At 34.4% G+C, this 21,200-nt stretch overlaps 1 protein-coding gene across 3 annotated transcripts in view; it reads right to left on the reverse strand.

The window, feature by feature from the left end:
- Positions 1 to 21,200, reverse strand: part of CNBD1 (cyclic nucleotide binding domain containing 1) — a 255,795-nt gene that overhangs the window by 14,573 nt on the left and 220,022 nt on the right. The window contains exons 13-15 of one of the 3 annotated variants that reach the window (XR_008550615.1): positions 5,008 to 5,071; positions 4,368 to 4,451; positions 2,068 to 2,683 (exon numbers count right to left, since the gene is read on the reverse strand). The exons of 1 other annotated variant lie outside the window; for it this stretch is intronic. The gene's annotated coding sequence lies outside the window, so the exon portion shown is untranslated. Of the gene's footprint in view, positions 1 to 2,067; positions 2,684 to 4,367; positions 4,456 to 5,007; positions 5,072 to 21,200 lie in introns of those variants that run through there. One more of the 3 variants, XR_008550614.1, reaches the window with a different exon arrangement.

A 21,200-nucleotide genomic window follows, 5' to 3' on the forward strand; every position in this document is an offset into this window, starting at 1 on the left:
CATCTTATTGGTACAACCTGAACTGTACTTGCAAACTTGGAAATTAAGATTCTTGAAATAATCATAGATATTTAGCCCCAAATACTGAGGAAATTATATATTGGTTGTAAAAGTGCTAAATGCCAATAGAAATGTCCAGCACACCCCTATACAAATGTGAAGTATTAGAGGATAAAATGTGGGCATGAGTCATACAATTCTGTATGAGAATTGATTTACTATAGTGATTTCTTTTATGAAATCAAATTTATTGGTTAAAATAAAACCAGGTTTTGAGAATCTACTTCTTCTTGTCTTTCTTACCTATACATCCCAATACAACTATATATCTCATGCATCTACTCTGAAAAACATTCAAGTTTTGTAGGAAACAACTCATAAAAATGATTCGAAGGCATTTTGCTGGCATTGAATGAGATCAAACTGCTAGTGCAAAAAATATATGTTCTAAGATTTTAATGAAAAATGCATGTGTAGACAGAAAACCAATTTGCTTCTTTCTGTGACTGATTTTTAGTGATTAAAAATAATGGAAGGCTTTTTCATTCTTTTGTTAAAACTACTAGCAACCGTTAGTGAAAAATATTCCTGTATGTGTCAGCAAGATATGTTATTAGGCATTCCCTTTATTTCCACACAATTAATTTTAAATATCATAGTTTTAAAATGCATGATGTAAGAAAAGTCATATCTTTTGGCACAAAAGTAACATTTGTTGGCTATTGAATTGAATATTTTTGGCTCTCATTATATTCTGTTTTCATATTATTAACTAACCACACAACTAAAAATTCAGGAAAAGCCACCACACAAGAGGAACTCCGGGCTTGATAAATATAACCAGCTGCCCCCAACCACCAGCTTTTTTCTTTTCTTGGCACTGAGCCATCCTTGGCAATGCATGCTTTCTGAGACATCATTCCTACACATTCAAACATATACAAAAGAATTGTCCCTTTATTTTCCGAGATATTTTTCAATTTGAACTCAGAAATTCATGATGAACAAAGAAAGTCCAAATTGTCTTCATGATGACTGCATAAAAATATAAAATTTGATAGAAATGAGGGGTCATTGTGTTACTCATTCCTTGAGTTCACAACATTATAATTTATTTTATTCCTTTTCTCCTCTTCCATAGTCAGCATTAATGATTCCCAATACTTTTATCTATAAGTATCTTTCTCATTTTATCCTTACTTTTTATTTCTGTAAATACTCATTCCAGACCAGCACCCACTAGTATATATTTTTTATAAAATAACTTTTATTTTGGCATCCACACAGCGGTATGCAGTACATGACCCTTCTGTCCTCGGTTTAATTCTGATATTAGGGGATTTCCTACATTTACTCAGTGATAGCTCTTAAAGTGTTCTTAAGCCTGTGAAATTATAAAGCTCCAGGAAAAGTGTAACTAACACCAGGATGACATCCACTGCTAAGTATAATGACTACACATAGCAGTAACTACACATTAGTTGAATGAACCTGATGTTTAAGACTATTCTCAGCAGCAATTTGAGAGAAACAGTTTTTTACAGTTTTTTTAAAAGATTTATTTTATTTATGCATGCAAGAACTGGGGTGTAAGCGAGAGGTACGGGGGTGGGTGTGTGTGTGTGTGTGTGTGTGTGTGTGTGTCTTCACCAGAGACAGAGTGGGGAGCAGAACAGGTGGATCTACTGAAATACACTGCCGAGGGGAGCAGCAGGGAAGACAGGAGAGGTCTGCTGTACCATGGGTCAGCTTCCCTAGCTGGGGATTGATTTCATGCCTCAGTGGCTGGCAATAGCTTGATAGCAATGAGATTTAACCCTGGCACCACCAAGATGGCCCTAAGAGAAACGGTTTTAAAGTCATTCCCTGTAGATCAGGTCCACAGCACCAAGGAAGATAAAAATGTTGAAGAAGTCTTATTGAAAAAAAAATCAGGAAATCATCTTAAATGTTTTAAATAAATTGACTCTCTTTTATTTGACATAACATTGGATGTATGAAAATGTTACCTATATTCAAATAGCTTTAAATTTATCATTGCTATAAAATTAAGAAAAAGAAAAATCTCCAGTAAGATGTTCCCCATTAGGCTACTGATATCAAAATAAAATTTTAAATTATTTGTTTTATTTGTTTTGTCATGTAATATCTATAATCCCCCTTAGACTGGATTAGACTGGATCAGATATACATATTGTTTGTCCCTGGAAATACAGTTCCTAACACATAGCAGCCATTCAATAAACATTTGTTGAATGAAACAAGGAAAACGTGCCATTATAGAGCTAACTGGTTTCAGCCTAGAATGTCTTCTGTATATTAAAAGGCTAAAAGCATTAGGACTATCCTAAACCTTCTACTACTGAAGGCATGTATTGTTTTCAAGCTAAAAGTGGGTAAAATAGTATCTGGAAGTTATGATTTATTTGGGTAGGCTCATGACCTCAATTTATAGGGTTTTTCAAACACTATCAAAGTGTGATTCCTCATCAAGTGCTTGAATTGGTGGGTGCAATTTTCATAACAAAGAAAAGTGGTAAAGAAGAATGTGTTCTTTTAACTGAATTAGAAGTATCTTCCACTCAAAGCCACTTGACGAGTCTAATTTCACAGGACAGTCTGTGCTGATTTTGACATGATTGAGGTGGCATCAAAAGGTATGAAGTAAACATTCCATGAAAATCTAGAGATATAAATGAAAAGAATAGTCATATTAGAAAGTTTCTTAGTAACAGTGTAAAGTAGACAATAACTAAAAGTGTCATGTTTCACAGTGATATGAAATGGAAATAGAAAAAAAGGAAGACTAGGGATAAAGAGTTCCACAGAAATGCACAGACATATGTTTGGTCATTAAGTGTGAAGATCTATGCTTCATATGTTAGCACTCACTAAAGACCCTACTCCATAGAAGGGCTGTGAACATCTGAGTAGGCAAAATGGTTGCTAGTTGACATGAGCCAGTCCCAATGTGGCAAATGGTTAGACTATTGGAATAACTATGGTGGAAGGGATAGTTATTATTCATGGAACCAACTTTATGAGTTAACTCTCTCCAAGACTTCCCCAGCTGAAAATGTAACTATAAGTAGAATAAATCTGTACTATTTCCTTAATATTGCACTCTCCATGGAAGATATTATACAATTGGTTAATTACACTGAACTTTTTTCTCCTTAGAAGATGAAGAAATGCCTTCTGACTGGAATTACACATATTTTTGTATATAATTGTTTTTTTCTTGCTTGCAAATTCTTAGCTTGCTCTAGGACAATGGGTCATAGAGTATTTGAATCTGTTGATACAATATCCCATTCAATATCAGTTCAGATCATGGGTTCTACTTAGCACCAGAAACAATGCTATTGGTATACAAACACACACACACATACACAAACACACATTCCTTTTCATTACAAACCCTACCATTCAGAAACTGCCAGCCTGATAGGCAAATGGGGTAACTATTTGAAAGCACAGCTGAGATTTCAGTTTGGAAATGACACTGTGCAGATGGAGTGCCATACTGCACAAATAACATATACTCTAAATTGATGAATACATTTTTATGTGGTGCCACAAGGGTGAAATAATGGACCTAGTAACCAAGAGTTGGAAGTGTAATGGACCCAGTTAATTACTAACAGTGATCTAATTAGCAGACTCAGGTTTTCTGAACCTATAACTTAGAACTTTTTGTGTTTAAAGTTCTACAGAGACAGAACATTGCCCACCAGAACAAGAGCTCTACTTAACTTTATCACTGCTGTTTGTCACTTCAGCTTCCTTGTGTTAAGAGACTACCAGGAAAGAAATGGAATCACCATCTGACAGAGGTAACTGACTACAACAATCAGCTTGAATTTCATGATTCTGTTACCAACCAGAGGCAGGCAAGTCTGACTAATATTACCTCCTTTATTTCCATATAATTTAATACTTATGTGCGTACCCCAATGAATTTCCTACATGAAATTTTCATCTAAGTCTATTTCCTTAATTTTCTTGGGCAATCTATTTTAAGGCAAAATTATCTGGTGCATTGGTAGAGCATGCTATTATAGATCAATGACATATAAATAGACAGACATACAGATAGATGATTGATTGATAAATAGACTGATGATAGATATAATAAACAATAAGTTAAATATATGTGTAAGTAAGAAACAGTAATAGCAAGTATTTATTAAAGACTGAGTAAGTACAGGGCTCTATTCTAAATTCTTTCCACTATTAATTTGCTTGATCCCATAACAATCTTATAAAACTGCATATGTTATTATTTCTATTGTAAATGGAAGTTAAGGATTAGTAAAACTTACTAACTTGCTCAGTGTTATACATAAGTTACAGAAGAATGTTACCTCAGTTCAGCATCGTATTCCTGTAACTATAGAATAGTTTTTTCTTCCTAATAGCCATGAGGAATTTGAAGATAGCTTTTTCAACTGCCTTTCAGAAAATCAAAATGGAGAAAATTAAACAATAGTGTTAATTAATCCAAGGCCATCTCTAATGGTAAAAGGGGAATATTTCTCAGCATACTTCTGCTTGTTTTACCCTCTTCCTCACTTCAGTCTCCTACTTCCCCATTTCTCTCCTGAACTTTCTCCTAGGGATCTTGTCATTGTAGTAGGCTCCTCCCTTTACTTAACATATAAGCCATTTTAATAGGAATTCATCTAAGGCTTAGACCAAAGATTCCTCGTTGGTCTTATTAAATGTATTAAATGTAAATACACAGAAACAAAGCAATAACTCCTCTGGTTCACTGCATATTCCAAGGGCTACTGAGTAGCAGGAGATTCCAGGTAGCAGCCAACAACTTTAGGAATCCTCTGATACCTGAGTCCAGCCAAAAGATGACTTCACTTCCCTCTCCTTGCTTGTTGGTAATTCACAGAGGAACCATACCACCTGGTCAAATCACCTTGTGTTTAAGTATTTGACCCTGTTCTGCTCTAGTAAATGCTGTTAAAATATAGATGTCATAAGAATAATTACCGAGTCAACCATGAAGAGAATTGAGATCACTGTTTTTGAGTTGCCAAAGACATGACCTCCCATCCTGAAATGAATATGCACTACAGTGAGAGTGAAACAAATAAAGGCCTTAGTAATTACTCAACAGTAGCAGAAAATAGTGAGGAATAACTAGAACACCTTGATTACAAGCTAATATATTGAATACTTGATTTAACAATACCCTATTCTGATCACCTGAGTAAATTTCTTGTTTTAAGGTTACGTCTTTGTTATTTCTTATTTATTTTAAGAAATAACATCTAATCGAAAGAATAACATCAAATTGAAGATTGTAAGAACAGAAGAGAAAGACCTAAACATAGAGACCTCACAAATAGCTGAGAGCTGGGAAAACTTTCATCCTCAAATAATAAACAGTTAAGCTGCCTTTTGACTTCTTCTCCATTGAGACATAACATCAACAGAATCTCAAGTCTTGGTCACGGAACAGTAACTTAGTAAATATTTTAAAATCATTTCCAATATAAGTTATAGAATAATTATCTACTAGTTATTCACACCTACATTCTTTTGCCATCTTTCATTTTTATTTCCCAAAATTAATTTTGTGATGTCCATCCAAACTCCCCTGATTGCCTTCTCTAATTCTATGTTTAGCCATTTTAGATATCTTTTTGCCCTTCTAAGAGGCATTGTTCATTTCTTAAGATATATTTTGGTTTATTTATTAGATTATCTGTCCTGATATTTTATAAATTTGCATACTACTACTCATAATTTTTTTTTGTGTGTGTGGGTAATTAAAATATTTTTATATATTTTTTTAAATAATAAATTTTATTTTTATATTCCCCCATACAATTGCAAACGCCCCATTCTGACCCCAATCCTTCCCCTCCCGCCCCCCACCCCCCAAAAAGTGTCTCTGGTTCATAGTTTTTTGTTGATTTTGATTTTCACTTTCTTATATTCATTTTCCTGGTCCCTTATTTAAGTTTTCTAGATTCCTGCTATGAGTGAGACCATCCGGTATTTTTCTTTTTCTTTTTGGCTTACTTCACTGAGCATGATCCCTTCCAGCGCCATCCATGTTGCTGCAAATTGCATGTGTTTATCTTTTTTGAATGCTGAGTAATATTCCATGGTACATATGTACCACATCTTCTTGATCCAGAACTACTCATAATTTTTGAAGATTTTTTATCTTCATAATCATGCTATCTGCTCATACTACTTTTTAATACATTCACATAATTCATATGTATTAAATATCTGGTTCCAATTGATTTTGACAATAACCTTGTGTTAGAACAATGGTCCACTGTTTGGTGCAAGAATATGCATTAAGGGCCTCCCTGTTGGCGCAAGGGATTAAGCACAGCATTATGAAGCAATCTGCAGCCACTGCAGCAGGAGATCAATCCCTGGCTAGGGAGCTAACCCACATAGTGCAGCAGACCTCTCCTGTCTCACCCGCTGCTCCCCTCAGCAGAGTATTTTAGTCAGTCTGACTGCTCTGCTCCCCACGCTGTCTCTGGAGAATCCTCTCCCCCACCTCTGGCTACACCCCAGTTCTTGTATGCATAAATAAAAATAAATATTTAATGAAAAGAATATGCATTAAATTACATTCATTAATCACAGATCCATTAAAAAGCAATGGTTGTGCATATGTTAATACAAACAGTACTATTCTGTGATGATTTTTATCAGGTTTATATAAATGGTTCTGTATATGTTTCTAAAGAATTAAATGTGACAACTAAAGATAAATTCGATTCAAATGGTAGTTTATTTATTAATAAGATTAAAAATTCATATGAAAGATCTTAATATACTGAAATTTTATAAAGATAACACAAATAATTTAAGAGCAATAGAGTCACCAGTTATATAGATTATGGTATACATGTGATGTATATATATAGAAGGAACAAGCTTTTGAAAAATGAGTAGGAACTTTAGCTCTTATATTCATTTTTATCATGAAATATATATTTCAACCAAAGCATTTAGTAGTTAATAAATTACACTATGAAAATTTATCATATGGTAGTACATTTTTGACCTCTCTATAGCTCTGAGGAAAATTAATGAAGAGCATACACATAAAATGTAATCTGCATTTTGAAATAGCTACTATGTAAGTTAATCATTCATAACCATAGTACTTTCACCTAAAATATAACTGCAAAGTCTCTAATCTTCAATTTTAGTGAATTGCTCAAGAATTGTAAACACAACATCTGAAATAATAGACACCTCCATTCTTCTCTAGAGATAAAGTGGTAGATTACTTTCTATTAAAAAAAATATGGATTTAGTTTTGTGACACTGTCCTTCTTAGTACCTATTTTCCAATGAATACTTAGGAAACTAAACTTCATTTTAAGAACTCTATCATGATGGTGTTTCTCAACTTGGAGTGTGCATTAAAATCAATTTTTTAAAAAAATACACAGTTCTAGGCCCAACTCCTTGCATTTCTGATTCAGTACGTATGTGATGGGGGCCCAGAATTTGCATTTTAATAAATTTCAGGTGATGTTGATTTTTCTGGTTCTAGTGCCACACTATAATCACTTTGTGAGAAAATCACTATCTCACAAAAGTGTCATTTGCACATAAGAAATAAAATCAGTGTTTTGTTTTAGCACTTCCAACAGCTAGATAAACTAAAAGTCAAAATTGTATTTTTTTTTTAAATTTGGAAACTCGTATTAGTAATGTCTGGAAGCAAAAACAATGATATCTACATAATAACCAGTGTCAGAATTTTTTTTGACCACCCCTAATACTTTGTTAGTTACCTCTACATCTGTGCTCTGCTAGGTGAGTTCCGGAGAATGGGTCACCATTCACCAGATCCCAGATGGGAACATGAGACCTTGGGCCTACCCACCCCTTCCCCAGGAAAAATAATGTGGCGTTTGAAAGGTAGATCTGTCCTTTCCTGAGTCAGCACACAGTATCCAGGCAGTGACACAGACAAGGGCTGGGATCTATCTTATAGCCTAGTTGTGTCTGAACTATTCCTTGCTGCCATCCACACTGGGCTTGATTGCATTGCTGCCTGGATTCCTATCAGCGGAACAGAATTCTGCTTGCTTCTCAGTGTACTAGAAGTCTGAGGCTGTCACAGGGCTTCATTCACAGAATGCCCCACATGCAAATTATTGACAGTGATCTGACAAAGGTCACCTTGCTGTTTGAAGCTAGAGGCCCCTGTAGGTGATGCCTTCCTCTTTTAGACACCATAAACATAGACAATCTCTGGTTACATCAGCCAACAGAAGGATGTTCAGCCAACAGAAGTATGTTCTGGCAACAGAAGGATGTTGATGTAACCCAAATGCCCAAAAATAGATGACTGGATCAAGAAGATGCGGTACATATACACTATGGAATATTACTCAGCAATCAAAAAAGATAAACTCATGCAATTTGCAGCAACATGGATGGAGCTGGAAGGGATCATACTCAGTGAAATAAGCCAGAAAGAAAAAGAAAAATACTTGATGGTCTCACTCATAGAAGGATCGAGAAAACTTAAATAAGGGACCAGGAAAAAGACTAATTATAATAAAGAAAAATCAAAATCAACAAGCAACTATAAACCAGAGACACACTCCAGGGCGGGGCGGGGGGCGGGGGGAAGGAGAGGAGGGATTTGGGCCAAAATAAGGGTAGTGGGAATTGTATGAGGAATATAACCAAGATGAAAATGCATACATTGTGCAAAAATTATGTAAAAAATATATAAAATAATAAAAAAGTAGGTCTCTTTTAGAGAAGTCCAGTGGGTAGAAAAAGAGGACAACGTATTTTCCTCGGTAATCAGAAAGTTTCACCTTGAGGGCACTAAGGCAATATCCACCACCACAGTTGCCTAAAGTTTGGGTTTGCTTTCTGAAGTCACATCGTGGGAAGCCAAGACTAAAAGAGGCATGTGCAAGGCCAAGATCTGTTGACCAGTGAGTGCATGGGCTCGCGTTCTCAGCAAGCAGCATCAGAATTTTTGATTCACCAAGCTTCATGTCGCACATGTGGTTCAACTGAAGGGATGATGTATTAAGAATTTACTTGTGAAATGGATGTACATTATTTGAAGAAATTATAATAGAAATCCTTACTATACCAATAAATTTATCTCCACTAAACTCCCACATCTGTCCAGCAAAAATATATATTCTGGTATTAATTTTCCTTGTACATACAAGTAGTTGAAGTATAAAAAAAAAAGGAACTATTGAATATCTAGGATAAAAAAATTCACAGCTTAATTCTTAGTAGATGAAATTATTTTAAAAGTCACTACTATATGATTATTAAGATGAATGTTAGATGTAACATATAACATCAAAATGATGAGATTAAGGGACAGAAAGTGCCAACATAATCAACACAAAAAACATTTCCTCATTTATGTGCCTGTTTTTTTGTTGTAATAACATTGGTTTACTGCACTCTATACATTTCACACCTCATCAAGTGTATATGCCATACCACACACACTACCAAAGTTCTCATTACCATTTACCACCATCCAATGAATCCTCTCCATGTACAAGATTAACACTCAGAATTGGAGTAATTAAGAGATTTCCATGAAAGAATTTTTTTGTGAGGTAACAAACCTGAATATTTCTAGGAAATAAAACTTTGTTTCATGCAACTCTAGAAATAGTAAAAAATCCATGGACCAGAAACATATTTGATCAAATCAAACTTTTAGAGTGTTGGCAAATATATAGTACATTTAGATTGTGTAGACATTCACTTTCAAATATTTAAAATGCTGATACATTTTGAGATCTCTGGGTTATTAAGATTGCTTATGGAAACCACACAAATGTTCTTAACAATTTCATGGGTGCATTTAAATGTGTATGGTTTATGCATTCCCAAATGTTATCTATAACCATATTGATTCCTAATGCATTTTCCTCTAGAACAAAAACCCAGAAAATTCTCGACTTTATAATTCAAATATAGAGTCTAATGGATATGAAATTAAGCTAGAAAACTGTGCAGAAGACACTCATTAATTTTTTCCTAAAAATAATTTATCTTTTTTACCAACATTATATCTAGTTATTTTGAAGTTTTAAATACCTTAAGATCAACAAGAAAGAGCGAGATTCAAATAGTAAGGAGAGGTTACAAGACAGTAGGACGTGTTACTGAGCGTGGAGGGTCTGAAGCAGAGAAATTGTGCATTGCATGTTGCTTTGTAAAAACTGGGAAGTTGGGGCCTCCATGGTGGCGCACAGCATTATGAAGCTATCCAAAGCCTCTGCAGCATGATTCAATCCCCGACCAGCCGGGGAGCTACCCACATGGCACAGCAGACTTCTGTCTCACCCGCTGCTCCCCTCAGCAGTGTATTTCAGTCAGTCTGCCTGTTCTGCTCTCCACTCTGTCTCTGCTGACTCCTCTCATCCCCACACTTCTGGCTTGTACCCCAGTTCTTGTATGCATAAATAAATAAATCTTAAGAAAAAAAAACTCGGAAGTTGTAGGCACAACCTCATTGAATACTGCTGGTAGCCAGAAGAATGGAGACGAATGGAAAGTGAATGAATTATAAATATCATGGATAGAACAATCATGTCATTCAATCTGACTCTTTTAGAAATAGTTTACCTATCACCCCTGTTCAAATTACAAGAAAATCCTGAAAAGGATGAGGGAGGGCTAGACAGAAGATGAGATTTGTACAATACACACACACATAAACACAAACACACATGCACACGCAGGTCTTGGGACTTTCCAGGAACAACACTAATTGAAACAAGTTGTTTCATTTTTATGCATAATTAAAGACAGAACATCCAGAGAGAATAAACTGAAAGTCAAAGCTTTTCTGCAAAGCAACATCAAGTCCAGTTTTTAAAATTCAAGTCTAAATCCACTTACAGTGAAAGCCCTTACAACTGTCATAGGTTGTTTAAAAGCTGGTTTCCTGAGTAAGAACTAAAAGAACAAAAGAGGACAGTTGTGTTGTAACAGCACTGGATGTACAACACAGAGGATAAGTTTGAAATACTACATAAGGCTCCTGACCAAAACAAGCATCTCATTCTGTTGGCTTATATATCCAAGAAAAACCAGATTTGTTTTGAGAGCACTAGAAAGCAAATCACGGCTGCTTTGAGCATATGTTTTAAGTTTAATAACAAAGATTGTTCCAAATTGTTATTTCTTTGTCTGGTAACTATTATAAACTAGTTATGTAAGTTTAAAAACTTAAAATTTTCCAATAAATTATTTTAGTCTGACTAAAAGTGTTCTTTATATTTTTGAGGTTATAGGAGGCCAGTTAACTAAAACTTGAGGTGTAAAATTGAGATAATTTGACCAGCTTCTCTAACTACAGGTACTATTTCAAATTTAAAAAAAAGTCATGATATGAAAAATTAAAAGCAAACAAATAAATGTTGAATGAGAATTAGTTGTGAGATAAACTGCTAAGAGGTATTCCAAGAAATATTGTTCTCTGATATTATTAGTTAACAAGGAATAGTTGTATCAGCTTATGTTAAACACAAAACTCCATAGAGCCCGCAATTTCTCTAAAAACTGACAAATAAAATCTAAAAATGGGATAATGCACGCTATGTCTTTCCAATATTTGAGAATGAATCAGCATTTTCTTTTGCTGGGAAGATGTAGAGGGAAACAGGTCAAATTAAATTAATATATTTCCACTGTATCATAGTAATTCAAGTTAAAAAATGGACATAAGATTGATAAATCCAAACTATGAAAGAAAGGTGGAACATTAATTACTTGTATTTAACCTGGTGACTTGGAAACCCACTATGGTTTTCTACTCAAATGTAAACTGAATAGATAGCAATAGTATTTAATAATGTTCCTTCTATCTTTACTATTCAATGACTTTATTTACCAAGTGAGCAAAAAGAACTCAATGTACATTAAATAGCTGTTTCTATTTACATCCTTTTGCTCTAGTTTTGTGATTCCTCCAAAACTGACATCTCATCAGACAAGAACATAGTATCTCTTTTTTTAAAGATTTGTTTATTCATTATGTAGAATTGGGGTGTAGGGCAGAGGTATGTGTGGGGGGGTGGCATAGTTTTGGTCCTCTATACTACCACCTGTTTGTTATCTCTTCTTACTCTTTTGATTTTTTTATTTGAATATATATACTCTGACTCTTTGTGATTTAAAGTTTTCCTAATCTTAATTTTCTTCCTGTTTATTAATCCTTTTTCCTAGCCTTATTTTCTCCTTGCTCATCTTTGGTGAGGCCAATCCCCCTTTTTTAAATCTCCTAATACCCTCATAATGCTAACTGTGCTATCCAAATTCTGTAGCCTGATTCAATACAATTTCCATTTCTCTATTCTTATTCTAGAACTGCTATGCAAAAGAGAAAACTACTGAGTTCTAAACAGAAATGGTGAATCACTGCCTTTCAAAAAGCTCTTTTTCCTTTCCTTCCTTTACTTATACCTTTTGCTTGTCTTCCTTTAACCTAAGAAACTGATCAAGTTTCCCATATCCTTCAAAGCAAATCAGAGAAACAAGAAAAAATTTTTTTGAAAACCTGTTCCCTGTTCACTGATGCCAAATCTATGTGTTTTCTGCCTAAGCCAAGGTTTTTAAAAGCATAGTCCAATTATGTTTCTTTACTTCCTCCAGATGCTTTCACCAAAATCATAACAATTCATCTTTCTGTGGTTAAAGATTTTTATTTTATTTTAAAAGATTTATTTATTTATTATTTATGCATAGAAGAATTGGGGTGTAGGCTAGAGGTGTAGGGGATAAGAGGATACACCAGAGACAGAGTAAGGAGCAGAACAGGTGTGTCTACTGAAATACACTGCTGAGGGGAGCAGTGGGCAAGACAGGAGAGGTCTGCTGCTCCATGTGGGTTAGCTCGCTGGCAGGGGATCAAACTGAGGCCACAGCAGTAATAGCCTGAGACTTAACCCCTAGGCCACCAGAGAGGATCCCAAGAATTTTAAAAAATATATCTAAAATGTATCTGCTAGCTGATTTTTCAAATGTTGAAAAGCAGAATTTGACTTTGATGACTGACCTTATTTTGGAAATTATATCATTGAACTTTTGTATATATAAAGGTAAACAGATCATAATCTGTTCTGCCAGATGGATAGTAAGTCATCATGCAACAAAAATAATGATAAAAAGATGTCTCACTTGGTTGTGTCATTATTAAGCTGTTAACATTTTGAAGCTTTATTTGATATTTGGGCTGCAAAAAAGAGGGGATGAGAAAAAGAGGTTTAGCACTGAGAGTTACAGGATTCAGTAGTCATAGCTGAGAGCAAAGTTTGAGGTAGGTCAGGAAACCTATAGGACTAGACATGTCCAACAGATTTTAAGGAAAGAGATGTCTGATTTAATAATCATCTATTATAATTCCTTTTCTCATGGTTTCAGCAATTTTCTTAACACTCAGTAAATGTTTGAATTGGGGTAGTGAGGTCAGTGTCATATATATATTTATATGTAATGATCCTGACTAATGGAGATGTTATGTACATTGACATTTTAATGAACTGTCTGATAAAAAGGTTGGGGCAGTTGAGATAGAGCAACTAAAGTGATCAATTAAAATACAATTATTTTTCATGAAAACATGTATAAACAGACATGTGAATGATAAGGACAGATAGAAATCTGACTGTGCAGAGAGGTCTCACCTAAATCAAAATTTGTAGGTGACCCTGATAATATAGCTCTGAAAAGTAGTATAAATATAAGCACTGAATTTGGGGTAATTTTCTAACTAAGGCTAAATGGTTAAATATCTTTCAGACCCTAAAAAGCACTTAAAAATTAAAACTTATCTAACTTTCTGTTAGATAAGACAAAGCCTTGTATTTCCAGAAGAGATTTATCAACAACTCTGAGTTGAACTCCAGGGCTGGCTGGAAATTAAGAACACAGAGAAAAAGGGGCTACCCAGAAATGGGACCCCTTGAAATTACTGAATCCTGGCACTGGACTCTTATTATAAATATCGCCTTTACTAATTATTTTAAATAGATGGGACCCTTACTCTGTCTATGGTCACTTTTAGTATAATGTGCTTGCTTCTTTTGGTCTTTGGTTCTTGTCTCCTGAATTACTTTGTTCTCTTTGTCTTTATGGAGACATAAAGACTGCTAGATAATTGTAATTCAAGGGCAAAACAACTGGGGTGACAGCCACATGACTCAAATTGGATGGAAGAGATTCTGCTCCTCCAAGGGCCCCAAATTTCCAACCCTATAAGAAGTAGTTCCAGAAGACAACCTCTGCACATTGCCACTCCAGAATGAACAGGAAGATATAGAGGGGGGAATTGTCACCAGCCTGCTATCCATAAGTTCCTTGCCTCTGTCCTGTTTTTCCTTGCACCGCTATTTTTAATCTTTTCTTGCAGACAAAACCAGAATACCAGACAAGACTGCTGAAACCAAGATAAAGGTAGAAGCTGAGAGTTTACCAGGGTAAATATCATAAAGGTGATACAGTCCAGACCAAATATGGAAGGAAAAGAAGTGTGAATGCAGTTCCAGGAAAAATGACTATTTCTCTGAGATCCTGCTAATGCACACCCTTTTGTCTCTCCGCTTGCTTACTTTTTCCCCATATAAGTCCCTGGTATTCACCCATTTGGAGAAATGGCCTTTGTGACAGAAGTCCACCACGTCCTCAGGTTGGAGGCATCTGATTAACCCAGATTTCCCTCCAACTCTTCTCTTTTGAGTTTTGACTTATGAATGGAGAGTGCCCAGATCCTCAGAAAGCTCCTATTACAATTTGACACCTTTAATGGCAGTATGCCCATAGTCCTGAAGCCTCTAGAATTTGGGTAGAGCCTCTGCCGACACTGTTCCTGAGAAGTGGCGATGGCCCTCCCTGCAAATAGACAAGGACCAGGAGCTCTCTAGACTGGGTCCCACACACTGTGTTCCAGTCTCTTGAAGTTAGTATGAAGAGGTTTGTTACCTTCCCCTTTTTCTGTACATTGAATTGTATGCTTGTATCATAGTGATATGGATTCCCCCCAATAAATTCACATTGTAGTTAAATGAACTTGGCTTGAATTATAAGTAAAACCTTCCTGATTTGCAGAAGCTATCATTCTAGAAATCCCAAACTTGATAAAAAGTAGCCTTTCTCCACAGCCTTTTTTCTATACCAGTTTGGAAGAAGATGTAACATTTCAGGGTAGAGTAGAAAATCTCAGAGTAGGAGACTGCAAGTATTCAGCAGAAACATTTAAAAATGTAGTGTAAGATCATTGCAGATTTAGTCACTACTAATTTGGAAGTTCAAACTGTTTTTTATTTGACTCACTAAAGGGAAAATGTTGACCCCTAAAGTTATAAATCTGTCTTTTAATACCTAATTAATTCTTTAGTGAATATCAGATATTATCTTAATTTCTTTTTAGCATTTAACAATGTTGATTAAATGCTAAAGTTTCTCTTTATATTAAGCCAATTAACTTAGGTTTTGATTACTGTTAACAACAAATCTTTAGAGACAGATTGGTTACAGAATTAGAAAATTTAAAGTGAAATACTCAATATTATAGAAATAATTCAACCAAAATAGATAGTGAGGAATGAATATCCTTACATTCTATTAGAAATTAAATCATATTAGTAGAGCTATCATTTGCCTTTCATTTAGTAAATCTGAGTTTTACTGTGCTTTAAATACTGATATGGTAACAGGCCATCATAGCTTGCTTGGGAAGGTTTCAGTTTAGCACTGAAAGTCCCATGTTCTCATACACTTTTCAGTCCTGGATAAACCAAGATATTTGGTCCTCCTACTCTTAAATAAAATAAAGTTCTGCAACTTGTATTTTGGCATACTAGTGATTCCCATGTCTCATGATGTAATATAAACCTAAATTAGATCATTTTATATATTTATACTGTTACCCAGTACTAATCTGGCAGTCAGTAAATGTTAGCTGAGTTATTGTTATAATCTTGGTGAAATAACCTTCATCTATCAGGAATTTGGTAGTAGATGACATTAAATCCTCACAGCACTCCTATTACTGAGATCATCATTCACTACTCCTCATCCTATTTGAAATTTTTGGAAGGTATAATATATATATATAGCCTATCCTTTGGCCACATTTGATTGACTTAAGGTATACCTGATATAAACTTGGCATAGCTTTTTATTCCCCCAGAACTTAAAACTTGGGCAACAAAAAAAAAATGTAACTTCTTTTTAGGTAATATATTTGAACAGATGATGATGATGAAGACACTAACTAACTCAACTACAAAACACAAGCTGAAGAGATCATTTTCAGAAGAAAATGGTAAATTTAATTTTGAATGCATTAAGTTTGAGATGTCTGTATAATAGCTGTAGAAATATTCAGCAGGAACCTGTTAAAGTCTATTAGGTATAGAGGGACAAACAATAGTTAGAAGAATGGGAAACAAAAGTAGAATGGTATGGAAGTCAAGTGCTAAGAATTAAACACTGTCTAGTTGAGTGATATCACTTTTAGTAGCACGATTTTCTTTTTACATTATCTTCCAAGTCAAATTCCAACCACTTCAATGTAGGCTCCAATGAAGCCATAGATAAATACACAATATAAAAAGATAAATATACAAATAGCCTTCTGTTTCTAAATTAGGTCCAGTTTTCCTGAGAGCATTTCAGCTCCATGCAATGGGAGGTCCAGATTTGTTTGAAATGGTGCTGCCTCTGTTCACTGTTTGGTAAAACTGGCTGCACATGCTACTTCCAAGTAACTCATGTTAAGCAGTAATTTTATCTCCAGCCTTACACTAGAAGGATCTTTTAGAAGTCTCCAACTATTTCACTTAGAACATTGCCCTCTTGGGTCTGTCTAAGGAGAAGGTATGTAGACAACAAAGCTTTTATTTTCACTCTGCCAAGCCAGGAATGTTGAGGTTAGAATACAATATCAGGGATAAAAATAGATATGGAAAGGTAGGAAAACATGAAAGGAATATATAATTAAAAATAGAGGAAAAATTGAAGAAATTGAAATAGATTTTAAGATGCAGACTGTAGCATTTCTGCAGTCCAGCTTAATTGTATGTTGCTTTAAGATGGACAGAGATTTTCTGATTTTTATTTGCTTTAAGTAATCTACTTAAACTTCAAAGTACAACTTTAAGGACCCCAAATTTTGATTGCTTGCTTCAATTCGTTGTTGAAAATTGAGTATCAATTTACTTCCTCCCTAGCTTGAAGATTTGATAATATACTTCAAAGGTTCTCCATAAGTAATTTCATTCTCTTTTAAGTTCAAAAGAGTGCTACTATACTTGATCTCTGTAAATATTTCAAAATCACAAAAGTCAAAGCAAAAATAGTTAGAAAAAAATGATTTAAAACCTGTAACACGGTTACAAAGTACAAATTATGCCAAAAATATTTTTATCTATAATTATATTTTGGAGGAAATTATAAAATTTTGCCTAGCTTCTTTCTAAATATAGTTGTTGTTGTTTTTTACCTCAATGACTGGAGAGTCTTCCATCATTTAAAGTACACAAAAAACAGCCTCTTTGTAAAAATTGTCCAGTCAAAACTGGACAGATGCATGCAAAAGAATGAAACTAGGCCAGTATCTCACACTATACACAAAAATCAATTCAAAATCGGTAAAAGACTTGGATGTAAGACATGACACCATAAAATACACAGAAGAAAACATAAGCAAAACACTTCAGGACATACCTTCAGTGATGTCTCAAGGGTGGTATCCCCGTAAGTAAGAAACACAAAAGAGAACATAAATACCATAAAAAACTTCTGCACAGCAGAAACAACTGTGACTAAAAAATGAAAAGACACCCTCCTGAAAGGGAGAAAATATTTGCACACCATGCATCTGACAAGAGACTCAGAGCCAAGCTCTACAAAGAAGTCATGAAACTCAACAAAAGAAAACAACGCAATCAAAAAAATGGGCAGAAGAACTAAACACACTCAGGTCATTTGTGGCAACATGGATGGAACTAGAAGGGACGATCCTAAGAGAAATTAAGTCAGAAGGAGAAAGATAAATACCAGATGGTGTCACTAATATGTGGAATATAGATAAATTGAACTAAGGGTCAGATAAAGATAAAGTTAAAAACTAGGGCCGCCCCTGGTGGTGCAGCCCTTGAGCGCTGGGCTGCGAAGCTGCCCACAGCCTCTGCAGCGCGGGTTGGATCCCCAGCGGCAGGGTGAGGGTCCCACATGGTGCACAGACCTCTCCAGCTGCACCTGCTGCTCCCCTCAGCAGTGAATTTTGTTGGTCTGACTGTTCTGTTCCCCGCTCTGGCTTTGGTGAATCCTCTCACCCTCCCGCACTTCTGACTGTACCCAGTGCTTGTATAAATAAATCTTAAAAAATAAATTAATTAATTAATTAAAAAAAAAAACTTAAAAACTAGCCCTTGAAAGCTGACCATAAAACTGAAGCATAGAGGATTTGGTGGTGGGGGAAGAGTAAATGCAAAGAAAGGAAGGAAGCACAATGGACCAAAGTGATGAACCGTAAGTGAATTTGGTGGTGTGTACACTATGCTGGCAATACCTGATGGAGGTTTCCTAATAGTACTTCAATTAAAAATAAGTAAGTTAATTAATAATAAAAAAAACAAAGTAAAATATATTCTTAAACTGACAAATTCAATAGAGGAAAAGTGCCTTGAAAGGATATCGTGGAAATTAGATTTAAAGAGAGCAAGTACTAAATCATGAAAACTCTGGAAAGTAAGATTATGAAAGAACACCAAAAAGGAAATGGTTACACATTAGTAGAAAAAAATTGCAAGCAGGGAAAAATACAAAGTTTTTTATTTCTATTGATGCTCTATGAAAGGAAAAACAATGCGACCCTGTCAAAGAAAAATCAGCCCTTTGAGCTCTAAATTAAAAAAAAAAAAATCTTCCTTCCAAGAAGAACATATTTATCATATTTAAAAAAAAAAGAAATCCTGAAATTATAGTTAATTTAGTGGGAACACTACGGTTAGATAAAAATGAGAGGGGATGTATGAAAATAGAAAATTCAATTGTTTTGTTCAAATAATAATTGAGCAACATCATTATAGTGTGGCATTATTCTTCAAGAATTGGTTAGTGAAGGGCCTACCTGGTGATGCAAGGGGTTAAGATGCAACCTATGAAGCAATCCACAGCCACTGCCTTACAAGTTCAATCCCTAGCCAGGGAGCTACCCACATGGCGCAGCAGACCTCTCCTGACTCACCCGCTGCTCCCCTCAGCAGTGTGTTTCAGTCAATCTGCCTGTTCTGTTCTCCACTCTATCTCTGGTGAATCCTCTCACCATCACCCCCCCCCCCACACACACACACCTCTGGCCTGTATCCCAGTTCTTGTATGCATAAATAAATAAATCTTTAAAAAAAAAAAGAGTTGCTTAGTGAAAACCTAAATTTTGATTTTTCCATTTTTTAAAAATCTAAGAGTCTAGAACGATACAATGAAAGTAATAAAATGATCAAAAATAATAATGAGGTCTTACAAACAAAAAGGAAAAATGTTGTATTTTTTAGTTTAAAGGAAGAAAATAATCATTTCATAGAAATTAGGGACTTTTTTTGTTGTATATATGTAAAGGTTGTTTCCCTTTTTAAGACAAAAATCATTCAAATAAAGTAATTTGTTGGTTTTGGAGTTTTTCTGGCTGGAGATATTCAGAAAGAGACTAGAAAAATATTTTCAGAAAGTATTTCAGACATTTACCTGTGTAAAGGCAGGCAGCTTGAATAGAGATTTCTCAAGACCTATATAGGTCTATTATGTCATAATTCTTAATTTCATGGTAATTCAAACCACTTTATTCTGTCAATATTCTCTGTTTATGTGAATAGGCATCAACTCCTGTTTCTTATTTCATTTATAAGACAAGAGCTTTAAAAAGCTCCTTCAGATAGCAAATTGTACATGATCTGATATATTTTCATGGTTTTGCAAGCATGAAAGATTTAAAAGAACTGTACCCAAGTCTGTATTATTTACAAAGGGAAGGTATGAAACAGCATTCCATAAAAAAAAAAATTAAAAGAGAAAAGCAGTAGAATGCTAGTAAAACCTCTATTGTTTATGGTATTTTCACATCAAACACAAATCCAAACTTTGAGGATAGTGGTGGAGGATAATGGATATTTTCCAGTGACCACTATGAAAATTTCTTTTCTACAAATATGAATGAGGTTGCAAGATATAACCAGAAACTTTCCCTTATTTTCACTAAGGGGCATAGCGACAAAGTATTGACAAATATCTACTGTTGGTTTATTATGACTTGAACTTTACCTTACGGTTCTCATCAAAAACAAGTTGACAAACACAAAAGAATATATATTAACATTTACTAAAAGACTAAACTCCACATATGTCCATTTCCCTATTTATAAGATAGGGAATAATAATATAACCTATTTCATATATTTGTTGAGAGAATTGTGAATAAATCCATTTGAGGACACTCAAGTTCTTGATCACTGTTAATTATTATTAACTATTTTATTGTCGGCTATAATTATTAAAGACTTTAACTGATCTTTGTTTAATAAATTCACCAAATTAACCAAAAATCTTTACTTCCTAAATACAATACAGTGACTAATATGTAAGGCAAACTAAAATATATGTGCCAGGAAGGCTTCCCTTACGTTCATTTGATATTGCAATATCTTACCAATCTTTTTATGTATGTTGTAATCACATGATGTAAATATATGATGTAATTACTTAGTAAGTAAGTCAATATTGTTTGTGAAATAATATTCATATGGAAGTTTTGTTGAATGGCTCTGAAGTCTTTAAAAAGAAAAAGATGAGCTCTAAAGTATTGCAATTTTATTCATAATGGGCTTCACCAGAGAACACATTTAGATTGATAAAGTCATAATACATATTCTGCTTTTAAATCATACTGAACTTTTTTTTTTTAACTTCCAGCTTTATATTACAAAAAAAAAAAAAAAAAAAAAGCCTGGAAATTGTCCAGATTGCTTTTGGTTGTAGTTTCTGGCAGAAAAAAGAAACAGAATTCCAAATTCCCAATTTTAGGACTCATATGATACAATAAAATACAATAAAATCTGATGAATTCATTACATGTTTCAAGATTATACTGTTTAACCTAAGTATATACACATATCTGATTTGTAAAGATT

This window comes from Talpa occidentalis, unplaced genomic scaffold (assembly GCF_014898055.3).
Source record: "Talpa occidentalis isolate TD23 unplaced genomic scaffold, MPIMG_talOcc4v2.1, whole genome shotgun sequence".
NCBI lineage: Eukaryota > Metazoa > Chordata > Mammalia > Eulipotyphla > Talpidae > Talpa > Talpa occidentalis.